Here is a 12248-nt window from a genome sequence, read left to right as displayed (position 1 = left end):
CCCGCCCGGGGCCGCGGCTCCCCCCCGCCCCCAAACTCCGAGCACGGCGCGGAGCCCCAACCTGGGCGCAGGTGGCTTTGCGGGGCTGCCCGGATGCACAGGCGGCGCTGCCGAAAGGAACGGGAATAAGTGCGTGCAGTGAACGATTCGTACGTAAAAGCGCTGGGGATGCTCCGCGGGGAGCGGGGTCAGAACACACCGTGCTCCCCTTGCCGGAAGGCTCGTTTATTCCACTGCAGATCCATCACCGGGATGCTCCTAATTCGCTCCGTCCCACGGAATCATCACTCAGCACCGCGTATGGCCAGGTCATTTGTCCCCTGTCAGAACGCACTGATCGGCATCAAGCTCCGTACGCTGGGGAGCACTTCCCTAAAATCTGACAGCTCCCACAGGCAGGAAAGAGTTGAAAATGTGCCACACACAACTTTTTCGGGAAGGAAATATCTTACTGAAACTGCGTCAATTACAGTATTAATACTCAGGAAAGCAAGACTCATTTACCATCTTTGCCCCAAACTCCCTGTGCAAGTAATTCACTTGTCGCTGTATGTGCCACCTCCTTATCTGTCTGCCTCCTCTCTGCCCTTTGATTTTGACTGTAACCTGCTGAAACTACGTCAAAAGATGGCTGGCTAACATTTCTTTAAAACGCCTGCCCAGCAGAGAATTAATCAAGATGAAAACAGATTTCCTTCATGAAGCATCTTGCCAGTCTCAGCATAAATCAGGAGACATGGGCTCCAATTAATTAAAGAACAAATTAGTAAAAGTAAAATGAGCTGGTTTTGCATAGCCTAAGCAGTTCGCCTCTGCAAACCACCCTCTAATTCTGTTAATTTACAAACTGCAAACTTAGAGTCTAATTATTTCTCTCCATTTCCTCCACAAACTATAAATACACTGACCATACCTGGTGCAAGCTTTAGAAAGAAAGAACCTGAGCACAAAACACAAGGATAATAACTCCTGCACCATCTGTTTCAGTAACTTTGATGAGTTACAACTTTCCACTTTTTGATTTCCCTACCTCCAAAATTAGTTTTCTACTCCCCTCCCTTTCCTGCACAATATGAACTCTGCCCCCTTAAAGGAATCTTCCTTCCCTAGCAAATAAAGATGGTCCAGTGGAAGCAGATCTGTTCTCAGAGTTCCCAATATACTGTTAATTTTTCCTGTGCTACCAAAGAGTTCTGCCCCCACCCTTTATCCTCACCTGTATTACAACTAGACCAGTTTGGTAACAGAAACCCAAAAATGATTCAAATATTTTCTACGCTTTCTGTCATGTATGTAAATGTATGTAAAAATGCCTGTGCACGGAGCATCCTAGTAAATCGTGAAAGAAAAACTGGGTAGAGCTCTGCACACAAATTATGGTGAAGCAGTGACAAGTCAGATGACTGTGATTTAACAAGGGTGCCCATAGTATTGCATTTAACAGAGGAGAATTTGGCATATTTACCGTAAACTAGACAACTGAAGCCCAAAGGCAGCTCATTGCTATCTGGATAAGAAAAGGGTTAGAAATCACTTGCTTTCCCCTTTCCTGAAGGCGAGAAATCATCAATTCTTAAGAGAACGAAGTCCTTAATACAGTGGAATAATTCATAAAGTCAGGATCTAAGGTAGAAGGAAGAATTTCTAAATGTTTATTTTAAATAAAAATAAACATCAACACACAGTGGATATATTTCAGACACAGAAAATGTATGAGGAAGGCTGAGGTCCTGTATAACCCTTACAATAAAGGGTACTTTTTCTCCAGCCTCTTTTCACCCTCATCCCGTAGCACACCTCATGGAAATGACAACTTTTTAAAGGCACTTAAGTATAAAATGTAGTTCTCAAGTAGTTGCTGTTCTTTCTCATGACAACAACAACAGCTAATTAGAAACAGAGTCATTTAGTAAACAGGCATTACAATCATTCTTTTATTAAATCTTCCACACCAGGAAACCCAGTCAGAATCTCTAGCCTAAATGGGAAACCCTTGAGAAAGCAATGTTGCACCAACAGGCTAACTGCAGCTTGGATGACATGCTCACATGAGGGAGTGATGTCCTGCATGGGGACTGAGAGAAATCAACAAAAGAAGAAGGTCTGGTGAACTCTACTCTTGCCCATCTCTGGTGTGAAGTGAATGGAAAGGGCATGCTGGGACCCATGCTGGCATTTTAGCTGTTTAACAATAAAGTGATGTGTGAACCAAGAAGAATAAGCTTTGGAAGCATTGCATCACTGGGGCATTGTGTCTAAAGGGTGACCCAAAGGACAGGCAAATTAGAGCTGTCACAAAACTTTTTGTTAATGACTGAGCCTAAAATCACGGTGTGGACCTAGAGACCTCTGTTCACCTCTGCTTAACATCTATTTTTTCTCTCCCCAGCTGCATCTCTATATTCCCATCCTGTGGCCAATTCATATTGATTCCTCTACACAAGAAAGCAAGCACTGTGCAGTCTCGCCAGCAGAGGTTCAATTTGTATTGATTCTGGTGGCACGCACCATTTAGGTTATAACAACTCTGTCCCTGCCACTTTGAGTGGAGTGCTGGTAACCCTTCACTGACTCCAGCCAAAACCCTGGCCCTGAAAGAGAAGAGGCAGCAGTCTCACTCTAATGACACCAGGTGAACTCCAGGCAATAAACTGTAAAAGGCTTGGGCATCAGGGGCAGATCTCTTAACTGTGTTATCTCTCACACCCTCTCTGAGCAGCCACAGCTTTGGCTTTCACCTGAAGACACCCAGCCCACACTTTGCACCTCACCCTGAGCTGCAGCCACCACAGACCCCACACCGCCTCCCTTATTATTTTGAATACTGCTTTCTCTTCTTCCACCATGATTTAACACTCATGACCACAAGACATCAGTGACTTCAGCTCAGACAAAATGCAGCACTAATTTACCTCCTCATTAATTTAGTCTCATAAGTCCTTTAATGGTTGCACTGGTTTTCCCCCTACTAATGCCTCTTGCCACTGTCTTCAAAATTCTGCATACCTGCTCCATCATCCTAATGAAACAACCCACTTTGAATTAACCTCAGTAGACTTTGTTAAGTGACCCAGAAAATAAAATTTTTAAGAACCCTGCTAGAAGGTATTAGTGAAATACACTATATAAAACAGAGTATGGATGTGACAATTGCTCCCATTCTGCAACAGAAGAGTGTGCAAAGGCATGCATGTGACAGGTGACATCAGTCCCAGTAGCTTCAGTGAACAACATGACTAAGATCAAACATTACTACAAGAGTGGCATCTTCTTGTGAGTTATTAGCTTTGCTTCCCACCACAGCACTGAAATCAGCTAAAGGTGATCAACTGGTGAATACACTCTGAATACTCAACTTTTTAATTTCATGTACGTACAGAGATCACCACAGAAAAGTGTTAATCAAACCTGTCTGGCCCTGCCTGTCTTTTTCTTCAGCAACATGTCTGGAGAGAAATCCCTTGTTTCCTCACCCAGTGCACTCTTTGCAGCTACTGTTTGGTTATGTTTGATTCAGTGATGCAGGTTTTATAAAAACTGTAGCTCTTCCAAAAGTCTAAGAGAAACATCTCTTCTGACTGGAGGGTGAACCAAAGTTCAGGGCCAAGCTGGCTGTTTCAGCTAGGAGGAAAAAAAAGCCTTGTGATGGAGTCTTTGATTTGTTTGCTTTTGTATATTCATTTTGCATGAGTATAAATGACTAAAAGAGCAAAGCAAAGAGAGTGAGAACATGATTTTTAACCTGTCAGCCTCACGCTGCCACAGGTTTTCAGTCTCTGCTCAACCGTGCCCAGGACTGTTTAGTGTCTATAGGTGACATAGTGGGATCCAGCACACCCTCACCAAGTTTGCAGATGCCAGCAAGCTGAGCGGGGCAGTCACCATACCTGAGGGATGGGATGCCATCCACAGGGATCTGGACAAGCTCTGAAAGTGGGCCCATGGAAACCTCATGAGGTTCAACAAGGCCAAGTGGAAGGTGATGTACCTGGGTTGGGGCAACCTCCAGTATCAGCCCAGGCTGGGGGATGAAGGGATTGAGAGCAGCCCTGCCCAGAGGGACTTGGGGGTACTGGCCAGCATGGCCAGCAGGTTGAGGGGGGTGATTCTGCCCCTCTGCTCTGATGAGAGCCCATGTGGAATAGTACATCAGCTCTGGAGTCCTCAGTTCAAGGAAGACATGGACCTGTTGGGAGTGGGTCTGCAGAAGGGCCACAAAAGCAATCAGAGGGCTGGAACTCCTTCCCTAATGGGGAAGTCTGAAAAAGTTCAGGTTGTTCAGCCTGGAGAAGAAGAGGCTCCAGGGAGACCTCACTGCACACTTTCAGTACCTAAATGGGGCTTAAAGAAAGATGGGGACAGGCTTTTTAATAGGACCTGTAGCCACGGGATAAGGGGTAATGGTTTTAAACTAAAAGAGAATAGATTCAGACTATATATATATAAAAGGAATTTTTTTTTTCCAATGAGATGATGAAATACTGGAGGAAGTTGCCCAAAGAGGTTGTAGATGCCCCATCCCTGGAAACATTCCAGGTCAATTCAAGCAGTAATCAACAGGTTTCCTCCCTCAATCCTGCTCTCTCCTAAAAATTCACATGGTGCAATGAGTCTGCACATGTTGCCAAAGACTTTAAGGGAGGTGCAGGTGGGTCAGGAGGGGAGCTATAAAGCCAGCTCCTGAACCAAACACCAGATATGTTAAAGCAGTCCCCTAAGAAACAGGTAAATTGAGCAATATCAGTTCTACTCTGGGCTGCAGGTCCTTCAGTTCAAAGAATAGGACCATGAGGCTGTAAACTGAGAAAATCTCTAGAATCTTTTGTTTTCAAAAGAAATAGGAATGTTTTTAATGTGTGAAGCCAAAGATAGTATGGTTCACTGCAACCTCAAGCTTATCACATACCTACGAACCCAGACCTTTTCTTTTATTTCCAGGATCCCTGTTCGTCCATTAGCAATTTCAGCATCTGTAAAAGGTTAGAGTTGCTGGAAAGGGTTGAGCCCTGGATTGCATGGGCAGGAGAATACAGTCAGACATTCTAGAGATTTCCTCAGCTAATACAAAAATCTGTTGATATTCACACTTGTACCTACAACTACTTGAAATATTTACTGATGTCTCCAACAAAACTTTGAAAACACATTCCAGGCACAAGCAATTTCACTTATATAGCAGACTTCAGGGTTGGTTGGTTTGCTGTTTGTTTGGTTTCTTTCATTTTCTTTCTTTTTCTTTATAAATAAGGAAATTTGCATTAAAAAAATCTTCAATACTTAATAGCTCATCTCCTTCTGCTCACATGTCACCTGAAGTCATGATCTTTGGTTTATGGCATAATTAGTTGCTATGGAAATAACATAATCATAGACACAGAGAAAATATTCTAGGTATGATTTGCAATGCTCTTTATTTAAGCCTGTGCACAAGTAACTTTGCAGAAACCTCATTCCTTTTTACGTGCTCTCATCTGCATAACTGCTGCCATCACCTCTGCCTGTGGATTCAGACTGACTTCTATTCCTACATGCATGACTCAGGCTGAGGGCATTTCCTTCACCCATACTGGAGCATCTGTGTGCTCAAATAGTGCTGAGAGTGTACATACATGCAGAATAGCTGGTGCCAAGTCAGACTAAACAAATAAAATATCTTTAAAATTATCTGGTATCAGCCTCCAAAACCCTGTGCACCACAGAGCTCCCTTGCCATTTGTTCTTTCTGAGCTTTTGTCATCCTGTTCTTTGCTAATGATTTCTTTTGTCCAATACTAAAATTTTTAGAGTAAGGAGATTCCTTGTTTCCCCAGGAATTCTGCATATTTGAGACCTACACAGAGAGGATTATTGCTGCAGATAAAAGATAAGCAGTGCCAGTCTGCAAATTCCTGAAGAAGCAGAAAGCCTGCTTCCCTACTAATGCCCTCAGTAATAAAGAATGAAAGAGCAGAAATAAAGAACCCATCTGACATGCCATACAAGAAGAGTTGTAGCCCAAATAAAACTTTTGTCAAGACCTATCTTTGTGGTGTCAGCAGGTCCTAGCAGCACAGATGCAATTTATGTGCTAGTTTTCTTAAAATCAGGTTACTTGCTCTAACCTGAGAGATCAGCTGACATTCAAAGAAACACCATTTCAAACATATGTGGTACTCAGGATTTTTCTGTCAAGTATAAAGTAATCAGGCATGAACATCTTTCAACTGCACAGTTCTAATGAAAGGAGAAAGTTATTGTGAAAGCAGAAGCAGAGAAAACAATACAATGACTTAGAAAAACTCGAGGATTCAATAATGTTCACTAACTAGTGTCTGCCTTTTAACATCTTTATGGATTTTTTCCTTGGAGACTCAAAATGGATTCTCTTCTTGTCTTGCATTCTTAAAAACAGGACTAAGGTTTTGCACGCACATGAGCACGAAGCAAAGTTCACATCACCATATTTCAGCTCCACTTCCAAAGCAATGAAGGCCCAGAAGCACTCACTGACCTCACAGGCACCCCAGCAAGCGCTCAGCACATTGAAGAATCAGGTCACAGAGAGCCCATTTCAACTGAGTACTCAACCACAGTTTTCACTGCTTTGAGATATTCATGGACTAAAATAGTAAGCATACATTAAATGATTTCATGAGTGTGATTGGACATAAGCTGGAGAAATGCAGTGTTTCAAAGGCTTCAGATCAAGCTGGACTCTGCACGTGTTGCTGTAGCAGAAGGAATTCCTCCCTGAGCACACACCTTTGAGGCTGCTGACCCACAGATCTGCTGGCTGGGATGTGCCTTCAGCCAAAAGAACAAGGTTTGAAACGGGGTGAGGTGCTCTCCTACCTACAACTCAGTCAGCAGATGTGAGGGAGCACACCAAGACCCCAGGGCCAGCCAGAGAAGTGATCTCTGCTGCTGCACTGTTGGGCCTGCATCCATCTCTTCCTAGCCAAAAGTCCTCAACCTGCTCACAGCTCCCTTAGACTCCCCTTCCAAAATCCAAAGGTGTGTTGGAGAGAGCTTAAAATTTAAAAACTGAAGTATAAAAAAGCCTCCAACAAATTAAGAGTATTTGAAAGGGACTAATACACAAAACTACTATGTGATAATTATATATTGCGATTAAAATGTAATGAACTTGTACAAAGAAAATGCAAGTGGCCATGTATCTTCTTACATATAAGATTAACAGCTATTGTTTCTTTTCTTAATACTGTAGGGAATCGCCAGAGTTGTATCATCCCACATAGTAAAAGTAAACAGCAGTGGATCTCTTATCCTTGCCATCTCTGTAACCATTCAAGCAAAAATAAAGGAGATTCTGATACTAAAAAATAATAATAAAAAAAAATTCTGGGCAGGAGCACAAGCTTTGGCTTTTTGATTTGCTATTCTGAGTATTCGTAACAGTGAACAGTCAAAATGACTTGGGGACTGCTAGCAGCAGACACACATTTAAATACATATTTAAACAAACACATACAAATAAACAATTTAAAACAATAGCCTAGGATTTATAGTCCTAATAGGCATATTAGTGAGTACAATAGTGCTAATGCTTAAAATAAAAATTTTCTTTTGGAATAAAAAGTATCACCGGCACTAGAAAGCATATATTTGTATTTACTTCTTCACATCACCACAATTCAGCTCTTTTTATATGTCACTGTCAAAATCTGTAAGTAAACTCATGTTCCTAAGGGTACATCTACACAAAATGAAGAGGCACCTGTATTTTAAGGCAGAACACATGTCATATCCTTTCTGCAAAACACATCTAAATTCAGTTACCAAAACAATATAGAAGCTCAAAGAAACTCATCCCTATTTATTAAGGTGCTTAATGCTATTTAACTTTCATCATGGAGACTTTGTTTGGACAGAAATCAGAGTTTTAATGATACAGAATGAAAGATAATTGGTGCCCGAATTAAGATGCTCATTGCAAAGGTACTACCAAAGTATCTGTTTAGTCTTTAAAGTCATCACCTGGCTAAGATTCTGCATTTAATCAACACCAAATTTGTGCCTAAATCGCACCTGAGCATTTGTGCTCAGTGTTTCCTATTAATCTGTAGTAGGCTTTCAGTCATTCCCACTCTGTAAGAAACACTTGTCACAGGACCTTTGCAAAATTTAATCCTGCTAAATAAATCTAAGCTCTAGCATATGCTAAACTGCTAAAAATGCAAGATCAACCTCTTCTGCAGTCTGACCTCCAAGCAGTTTGTTTGCTGTGTTATATTTATGAGGATGTTTATGAAGGCAGATTTATACACTAAAAAATTATTCTGCATCAAATCACCAAGAAGCCATCTGAAAAGGAGCTTTTTCACAGAAAAGGGATATCTGTTCCATGATGGTTTTCAGAAATGACAGGGAATGCACAAAGAAAAACCAGACCTCCTGATTTCTGTATTCTGCATTCCCGCCTTTAAGCAGGATTTCTTGTTTGATGGGGAAAGAAGACCTCCTTAGAAAAATATTTATTTTACATGTATTTCCAGATATCTAAAGCATATCAAGCTTCTGCATAGTTCTGGTATTGCTAATGATATTTATCTCAAATAACACATGATTATGAGCCTATAAAACTTTAATTAAGATGCTTTATAGCCTTTTATAACTGTCACCCAAACCTATGCTATACTTTTAATTTCTATTTGTGATGTTTAAACTGTACAAAGAAATTCATTACAACAGAAGCTAGTTATTGTTTCTTAGAAGGCTACACAAATTCCTTCGTCCAAGTCCTTTTGGATAAGCCAAACAAGTAATTTTTGTTTGCTTCCATTTTGGAATTCCTATGTGGTCAGCCAATTAAAAAAAAAATTCATTTCTATGAGTGGTCATACTCAGAGGAGGTGGCATTCAATTTTTTATGCAAGACAGAGGCAGGAGGATTGAGTCCAAGACTCCCTCTACCACTGTGGAATGGGATTTCTTTCTTGGTCTGTTTAAGACAGGACAGGTGTGACAAGTATGACAGGACAGATGTGACAGGGCACTAAAGCTCCAAAAACTGGGAGGAAAGAAGGGCTGACATCCCCACCAGAGCCTGCAAGGGCTCCCTGCTGGCCTGCCAGCTCTGTGGGGCAGACAAGCAGTCCCAAAGGCATCCTGGACACCTTTTCCTTCAGACAGCTCTTAGACCCTGTCCTACAGTGAAATGTGTAGCACCTCTCTCACCTAACAAAACAACAACAGGAAGAATTTCAAGATAAACATACCCCTTAAAATTTTTTTAAAAGCAACCCAAAAAGAAACCAAACCAGCTTCTCGATAAGCAATTGAAACTAGAAAATGTCCCTTTAAAATGACTCACAGCGCTGCATGTGGCAGTCTGATGGCAGATTTGGTCATGCTACAAGCCCAGCATAATCCTGGCCTGGCCTCAGGTGCTGCTCCAACAGCAAACTCTGCTAGAAAGGGAACCAAGCCAAAGCTGGCTTTGGCAAGACAGAGGTGCAAATCTGATTTTTCTTCATGGAGTAAGTTACAGACCCTGCAAACTCAAGCCAGTTGCAGCTGGAAGCTGACAGCTTCAGATGAGAGGAATTTATCATTATTATTTTAGTATGAGAGCAGTTCACTGATTGCAGCTTGACAACTCAAGTTAATTAGTTGATGAAGGGTCTGATACACTCTGGCTGGCTCCACATCTGTGGACGATGACACAATCAGTAGAATGAAATCCATACTTAAGTGGTCTTTGGTCTTTTTAATCCTAAACTACAGATCACAAAATCCACATAACAAAATCTAGAGATCAGAGGAACTACACAAGAGGTTCCCCTTTCTCTGGCCCTCGGGACACTCTGGTCTCTGCTGCTTTGTGAAGCTCATAAACAGACAGGCCTGACTTCAAAAGCATCCTCTTTTCTTCCTGGACTCCCAGTGGTTTTCAATAATAAGATAACTGGTTTGAGCACAGCCTGGCAATGTTCCCTTATGGCTGCTCTCCCCAGCAGGGAAATGCCAAGCTGCAGGCTTTCCTCTGCTCCTGCCAAGCACCAGGTGGGATTTACCCACCCTGTCAAAGGGATTATGTCAAGATCATCTGGCCCCACCTATCAATGCTCTGATGCTATTTTGCATCAAAACTTACAATGTGTTTCAGTTCTTATCAACTGACTCCTAAAATAGTATGTGAGGCAATGATGTCCAAAGTTCCTAAGAAATCCCAGAGAAGCACAAATGGCAGGGAAATCTTGCTGGAAAGTGATCTATGTGCGGCTGGAGCCACTGAAAGCCACTAAGCAGGGAGGAAGGGGTAGAGCATTGCCTGTTGGGAACAACAACAGGCTGTGGCTGGTAGATAGACCTGGAGCCTCAGATCAATGGGAGCTACTGAAGATCTTCAGCCAGCCCTCTGCCAGACTCCTCCACATGCAACTGCAGAGCATAGCTGTAAATCTCTCCATGGCCCCAAGCTTTTAGCAACAAGAAAAGCATTTTTCCCTCTGCCCTCCCCATTCAGATTTTTCACTTTTCAGGGCACAGCCTGCTTCTGTCTCCCCTTTTTACTTGGCACCTAAGAAGATGAACTGCACTTACAAGTGTTCTCTTAAATCAAACGCAGAAGAGACAACTGCAAAAACTCCTGGGTATATCTGAGATGTGATCAATCAGAGGTTGCTGGAGAGCAATCAAGAGAAAGAAGGTCACTTCCTACAGACAAAGACAATGAAATTCCAAGACCAGCAGCTCTGGTTCCCAGAAATGATGGGCAGAGTATGTAACCCAGCAGCCATCTCACCTCGGTCTCCCCAGTCCTGAAAAGGACTGCAGAGAAAGGCACACAGTTAAGGGCACAAAACCACCATTTAGTAAGAGATGTACACAACAAACAGAAACGACTGGGCAGGGAACCTGCTTCTGGCATGCTTTAATCTCATTTTAATCATCCACACAAGGACTTTGTTGATGGAGCTTGTATCCCTCTAACAGAAACATTTCAGTCCTGGATCACTGCTTGTCTAGGCTTCTTGAAGTACCATAAAAGCAGATGAAGATTTTTTTGTCTATTTTATAGGACTGTTTCCTCCCAGTCTGACAGTAGCACAAAGGAATTCACTTCAACAGCTTTCCATGATTTAAGTTTATTTTTTTGACCATGCTGAGCTCTGACAGAAGAGAGGTTCTAGTGAGGGCCATGCTTTATTCTACTTCTATTAGGCTGCTATTGAAAATCTTAGGATGAATCAGGACAGCACAGATGCTGCAATAATGTTTGAGCATTCAAAGGACCTCAAAGATTATTTTTTTGTTATTACGATCTAAACAAAAAACAAAAACACTTTTCATGTTGACATTAATTTCTATAACATGGCTTTAAAAACAAAACAACCCCAAAATTCAATAGAATGTACTCAGGATGGCAATGCCTCAAAATTTGAAGCAGCGTGTTGGCATTTTTCCCAGAAAAAAAATATATACCTGTGTATGCACACACTTTTTTTTTCTTTTTTTGCAAAATCAATGAAGCTCTGGGGTTTATTCCCACCTCAGTCAGTCAGAGGCAGAGACAGGCTGGTCTGTGCAGAGCGTGAACATTTGAGGAGGAGTTTGATTACCTGAACTGTGTGTGTGCATCAGAAGTAGCGAACAGCAAGGCTCTCTCAAATCCATGATGCTGAAGCCTTATCCTTCCTAGCCAACACAGAGATCTTAATTTGAGGGCTGCCTGTGCTTCCAGGACAGAGTTATTAGGCTATAATAAGCAAGCTCCTAACAGCAGGCTGATGGGATTAAAAGAATCTCCTTGGTCATCCCCAGCCAGTTGTGAACAAATCCCTACACCAATAGCAAGGCTGGCTAGGGCTTTTCTATGGGATCAGGTTACAGAACTCCTAGTCTTAAATCCTCCCCCCAACCTACTGAGATGATGTCTGCAGCTCTGTCTGAGCCAGCCAGAAGCATGACTCATTTTTTTGTGGTAACAGGGAAGAAGAGATGCAGTTCCACACACACCCTTACACACTCCTGAAGAGGCATCTGAATGCTGTCCAAAACTTAATTACATGGCATGACAAGCTCTGACAATTAGCTAAGTAGATTGCATGATGGATAGGATTTTAAATAAGGATCTTACAAGGGGGAAACTTTGGAACAGGCATCACTATTGTCATAACATTCTGAGCTGTCATGAAACCACAGGACCAACAAGAAAACCATATAGGCTTCACAACTGTGACTGAAAAGGAAAGAAAAGACCCTGGGGGGAAAGGACCTATTTAATTGCATCTGTACCTCACATC

At 42.2% G+C, this 12248-nt stretch overlaps 1 protein-coding gene across 5 annotated transcripts in view; it reads right to left on the bottom strand.

Annotated features, from left to right (window-relative positions):
* TSPAN4 (tetraspanin 4) overlaps positions 1-12248 on the bottom strand; it is a 398612-nt gene that overhangs the window by 188602 nt on the left and 197762 nt on the right. The window contains exon 1 of one of the 5 annotated variants that reach the window (XM_031055726.1): positions 62-86. The exons of 3 other annotated variants lie outside the window; for them this stretch is intronic. The gene's annotated coding sequence lies outside the window, so the exon portion shown is untranslated. Of the gene's footprint in view, positions 1-61; positions 87-12248 lie in introns of those variants that run through there. One more of the 5 variants, XM_005419509.2, reaches the window with a different exon arrangement.

Source organism: Geospiza fortis, unplaced genomic scaffold (genome assembly GCF_000277835.1).
Source record: "Geospiza fortis unplaced genomic scaffold, GeoFor_1.0 scaffold66, whole genome shotgun sequence".
NCBI classification, from domain to species: Eukaryota; Metazoa; Chordata; class Aves; order Passeriformes; family Thraupidae; genus Geospiza; species Geospiza fortis.
Note: the sequence above shows the minus strand (reverse complement) of the source record. Positions and strands in the feature narration are given on the sequence as shown.